We start from the raw sequence: 6,178 nt of genomic DNA on the forward strand, positions 1-6,178 counted from the left end.
GGTTTATGGTTATCTCCTGAATGAGACCATGGACCTTTGCGATCAGGTTGCCAGATGCACCTTGAAGGGCTTCAACTGACAGGAGCCTATCCAGATGTTCTTCTGCTGAAGTCATCTCTGGGTCGTCCGTCTTCAATGTGTCCATTATAGTTTTCACTATGATATTGGTGTCAGATATGTTTATTTCTTGTTGGCTCACAAGCATTGACCGTGAACCTGTCTCGTCCATTGCGATAGAGGTATGGGATTCTGTCCTTGTGATCTCATCGGCAGCGCTCATGTCAGGCAACTGGTCAAGGCTCTCCAGTACAGAGTCTAACATGTTAGTGGCTATCAGACACTCCTCACTTGCAATCTGCCCAACAGATGAACTCTCAGAGTTGGCCACTCTACACTTGATCACATTTAGGATCAAGCTGAGCGTCTTCTTTGCAGTTTTGCTAAAGCCTTCTTGGCTGACTGCCACTGTTACGTCTTTTAGAGCCACAAGAGGTTTGCAACTTTCACTCAATCCACTGCCGTGGAGAGGAGAGGCTCTCTTCAAACTGTTGTTGCTCACAACTGACATACTCCTGGTGGGCAGAGTGACATCCTCACTGCATGTGTCAATTACATGGTGGTCTGTTGAAGAGCCACTCGAAGACAGAAGGGTTTTAGACCTTTTAGCCAAACAGACTTTTGACAAAGGCTTCTCACTTCTCACAGACGGAGGGCGGCTCCTGTCCTCAACAAGAGCAGTGTCAGCGGACTTAGAACGTCTGAGTGTCTCCACAGGGGTGGAGTCCAGCACATATTTGGCTGTGGTGACTGACACTGGTGGAAAAGAGAAAAAGATGTTCAGTCTATCCTTTACTCTGTGGTACATGGTTTGAGCAGCATCCAATAAGTTGTCAAAGACAACTCTGGGTTTGAGCTGGAACTCCAGCTTTTTCTCTCCTAGTGGGAAGGAGTCTGCGTCGTCCACAGTGTACTGGGATACACTTTCAAGGTCTTGCATGATAATATTTACTATATCTTCGGCTGTAGAAACCGCATGGTGTGAGAAGGTGGTGCTAGGCATGCTCTGTAGCAAAGAATGGCTGGCTTTGCTAGCAGCTCTGAGAATGGTCTCATTCACAATGTGTTTGGCCTTAGCTCGGAACTCAGCACTGTGAAAGCTCTGGATAGAAATGTTAGAGGTTCTGCTGGCTGCACTAAGAGATCGCGTGAGTGTGGCAATCTCGGCTGACGTCACATCACTCGAAATGGTGAGGTCCTCCAATTTCGAAATTATCGAGTCCAACTTCTGGTTGAAGTCGAAGGATGAATTTGACGTGCTCTCCCCAACGGAAGCGGAGCAGTTTTCCTTTGAAGTGTCCACCCTCAGCACCGAGATCACCTGTTTGATTACCCCTTTAGTGCAGGTGTCGAGGGTGAGCTGGTAGGCTGAGGCTGAGGACTTAGAAGGGGTCTTACTGTCTGTCTTCTGTACAGGAGACACTGCCAAAGTGGCCTCAGTTACAGGAGATTCCTGCACAGTGGCCTCAGTTACAAGTAGTCCAGTTGCAGAAAGCTCGATTTGCACAGGAGTATTTTTTCCCTCAGTGAGATGGTGGGAGGTGAACAGCTTCCTTAGTTTGTCCAGGGTTTTGGTATAAATCTTCTGGGAACCTGAACTCACTTCCACCCAGAACATTTTGCGACCTGATTTCGTACGCTTGGAGGCCTTATTGACCTCATATACCTCAAGCAGGTCGGAAATAATTCCACCAAAGAGATCAGAGGATGCCTCCTCAATATTCTCTGAGGAAACATGGACAGATAGGATTTCCGACAGTTTCCCACAAGTGTCGGTTTTATCCAGCGCAGCAGTATATGTCACAGCTGCATCCTGAATGACCTGAGTGATGCATTGCTCAGCTTTGACAATATACTCCTCCACTGGTTGACCATGGAGGATGTCAACTTTATCAGCAGGGAGCTCCTTCTGAATACTCACATTCTCCTCTGATGGGCATGGGTTGTTGAAGATAATGCTCTCAGTGACCATCTTAGAGGAGGCGAGAGATGAGTCGAGAAGCAGAGATCTGTATATTGTCGAGGTGGACATCTCTGGGTGCTTTATCACAGCAGCCACCTCCAAAATGGCCGACGGGCCCCGGAGGATGTCAGAGATATCCATGTCCTCAATGGTCTCTACCAGAGACGATAGTAGGTCTCTGGCTGCCAGGTTGGTAGGTCTCTGGTTCTCGAGCTCTGTTTTGATTGCTTGACAGGCAGTTACCAGAGCAACAACAGAGCGAGAACACAACTGCTTCAAGGTGGAGTCAGAAAAAGATGATGACAGATCTGTCATGGACATGGTGGAGAGTTGACTCTCAGAGACAAACGGGCTGAGTTTGACAGACACCTGTCTGACCAAGTCCCCAGCAAGAGCTCTCATATCTATTGCTCCACTAGCTGAGTTGTGGGAGCAGGCACTCTGTGGCCTTGACGGGTTCCTGTTATCCAAAAATCCTGTTATCCAAAAAACCTCAAGTACAAGATCCACAACATCGGATGACACTTCTATCATTCTGTTGTCGGACAGAAATGTACTTGGATGAATGGTGCCTGCATTCACAGTCCAGTCGCAAATGGAGTTGTTGGACTGACTCTGGACTAGTGGAACTAGACAGGTTTCACTTGGACCTTGGCCAAAGAGCTCTGCCATTTTGAGCAGAACTGATCTTAAGACCTTCGACTTGGAAATGTTCAGCAGTGGGTCGTTGTTGGACAGTCTGGTGGATGGTCTGCTAGCCGATCTGTGAACCACTAGGCTTTGTATTTCTGCCGAAATGGCAGTTAGAAAATAGGTCAAGGGGCTGGTCGCTCTCCCCTCATTTCCTCCGTTGGTTTTAGCCTTGATGATGCTATCTATGATGATGACTATGACCTGTCCAGCCAGAGGACCCAAGATGGCCTCAAGCTCCCTCTCTAACTCAAGGGGAGACTTGTGGCCGAGCGCAATATGCTCTATGGCATGGGAATACATCTTAGAAGTCGCCATGCTTAGCATCTCTTGGGCAAACTGTTGACTTGCTGAGATACTTCCAGTCAGCAGAACTAGAGTTCCCTGACTGACACTTCGCATTAGCTCAGCCCATCTGGAGTTGAGAAGGTTTATAACCAACTCGACAATACCCATCATAAACTTGCCGTCCGTTGACATTTTGCTAGGTCTGTATTTCTCCTGTCTACTCCGTTTGGGCGGCGGTACGATGTCGCCCTGCGACTGGCCGCTCTGGACCATGTCGAAGACAGAGTCCTCAGAGATGCCAAACACAGATCTCAGTGGTGCTGAGTGTGGTCTGTGTCTCATCTCTCTATCGCCACCCTCAGGTGAGGAGACATATCGCTCATTGTCCTCACTCAGCAAAGAGGTCAAACACCTGCAGAATGCACAATAGAAATTAATAATACATGGTAACAAAATAAAAAAATATGATCCAAGAATTTGGGACACAAACTCAACCTTGTTATTGTTATTCAAAGGAAGCATTGTGAACCATCTCAAACCACACTCAGTCCAAACATTAACATTTAGAGTAAACTTTTTAGAGTGGTTGTGTAGTATCTAAGTAGTATTTCTCACTAAGTGGATCTGGAATGGATATTTGTACCTATAACAGGAAAGACCTGCAAAAAGAGGAGGGGATAGAGCTAGGTATCTGTGAGAGGAGGGGATAGGGCTAGGTACCTGTGAGAGGAGAGGATAGGGCTAGGTACCTGTGAGAGGAGGGGATAGGGCTAGGTACCTGTGAGAGGCATGGATAGGGCTAGGTACCTGTGAGAGGAGGGGATAGGGGTAGGTACCTGTGAGAGGCATGGATAGGGCTAGGTACCTGTGAGAGGAGGGGAGAGGGGTAGGTACCTGTGAGAGGCATGGATAGGGCTAGGTACCTGTGAGAGGAGGGGAGAGGGGTAGGTACCTGTGAGAGGAGGGGATAGGGCTAGGTACCTGTGAGAGGAGGGGAAAGGCGTGGGAGTGCGTGTGCTGCAGGCGGTTCTGGCGCTGGTGCACCTGCTGGGTCCTCCACTACAGCTGAATCTGACGCTGCGGCCAAGAGAGGTCACCTCTCCTGCCTCATTACTTCCTGATCCAGAAGAGCTTGGCGAATCAGAGAGCTCTATCTGCATGGTGAGGTCAAGGGCGGGAACAACCACAGTGGATGTAGACTCCATCACCCATGCTACAATATCCATGCACTTGGCACTAAACTCATGTCTGCTCATCTGCAATGTTAAAAGACCATCCAGAGTTAGTTTGTTAAAGGGGCTGCACTGATATAAAACGTAGAACCATTTACTCAAGCTAGTCAATTAAAGCAGTGGTTCAGGATTAAAGGTCCTGCAGGATTTCCACAAATGAATGTTTGGTCCATTTTACCAACATTAACTACTTTAGAGGTGACTATAACTCACCCCGGCACGCATATTCTCACTCAGCAGATTCCAATGGCTGAAAAGTAAATAAATGCAAGTACACAATGAACTACATGACATTACCTCTATTATCTTAGACTACGTTATGGATGGACATGACCTCTATTATTTTAGATTACGTTATGGATGGACATTACCTCTATTATTTTAGATTACGTTATGGATGGACATTACCTCTATTATTTTAGATTACGTTATGGATGGACATTACCTCTATTATCTTAGATTACGTTATGGATGGACATTACCTCTATTATCTTAGACTACGTTATGGATGGACATTACCTCTATTATTTTAGATTACGTTATGGATGGACATTACCTCTATTATTTTAGATTACGTTATGGATGGACATTACCTCTATTATCTTTGATTACGTTATGGATGGACATTACCTCTATTATCTTAGACTACGTTAAGGATGGACCTCTATGGAACTAGGCCACACCCAGACATCCCTGATTGGTTATTTGGTCCGTTGAGTCCTTTGTATTGGCCCGAGACTATGGGAGACTCTCAATCTCCTCACCTCCTTCTCAAAACCCATTGGATGAGAAGGTCAGAAGGGCGGGACCTCTGGCTTTCTCATCCAATGGGTTTTGAGAAGAGAGGACACGAGGAGTATGCAATTGAGATAGGGAACATATCTAGGGGATGCATGGGGAAGCCAAAGAGCAACTTACTCGTCCTTCATGTCCTGCACAAAGGTGTGTAGGTCTGGGTAGCTTCTCTTTCCCCTGCTGAGGGTGAGACTGGTCTGGGAAGTTTCATCCTTGTGGGTCACGGTAGTGAAGGTCACCACTGCAGCCTGATGGCGACAACAGAAAGCAGAGTTAGGCTGGAATTCAATTTTGCGTCATTAAAACACAAAATATCTCAATGAAATGTCATCCATGTAATAGAAAAATACATCATACCTCCTGTGACTGAGATGGGATGGCAACAGCCTCGTCCAACTCACTCTCTCCTTCAACCTCCTGTGACTGAGATGGGATGGCAACAGCCTCGTCCAAATCACTCTCTCCTTCAACCTCCTGCGACTGAGATGGGATGGCAACAGCCTCGTCCAACTCACTCTCTCCTTCAACCTCCTGCGACTGAGATGGGATGGCAACAGCCTCGTCCAACTCACTCTCTCCTTCAACCTCCTGCGACTGAGATGGGATGGCAACAGCCTCGTCCAACTCACTCTCTCCTTCAACCTCCTGCGACTGAGATGGGATGGCAACAGCCTCGTCCAAATCACTCTCTCCTTCAACCTCCTGCGACCGAGATGGGATGGCAACAGCCTCGTCCAACTCACTCTCTCCTTCAACCTCCTGCGACCGAGATGGGATGGCAACAGCCTCGTCCAACTCACTCTCTCCCTCAACCTCCTGCGACTGAGATGGGATGGCAACAGCCTCGTCCAACTCACTCTCTCCTTCAACCTCCTGCGACTGAGATGGGATGGCAACAGCCTCGTCCAACTCACTCTCTCCTTCAACCTCCTGCGACTGAGATGGGATGGCAACAGCCTCGTCCATCTCACTCTCTCCTTCAACCTCCTGCGACTCAGATGGGATGGCAACAGCCTCGTCCAACTCACTCTCTCCTTCAACCTCCTGCGACTGAGATGGGATGGCAACAGCCTCGTCCAACTCACTCTCTTCTTCAACCTCCTGTGACTGAGTTGGGGTATCTGTGTCTAGAACAGCCTCGTCCAACTTGGTC

The sequence above is a fragment of the Coregonus lavaretus genome, assembly GCF_964263955.1.
Source record: "Coregonus lavaretus genome assembly, contig: HAP1_SCAFFOLD_345, whole genome shotgun sequence".
Taxonomy (NCBI): Eukaryota; Metazoa; Chordata; class Actinopteri; order Salmoniformes; family Salmonidae; genus Coregonus; species Coregonus lavaretus.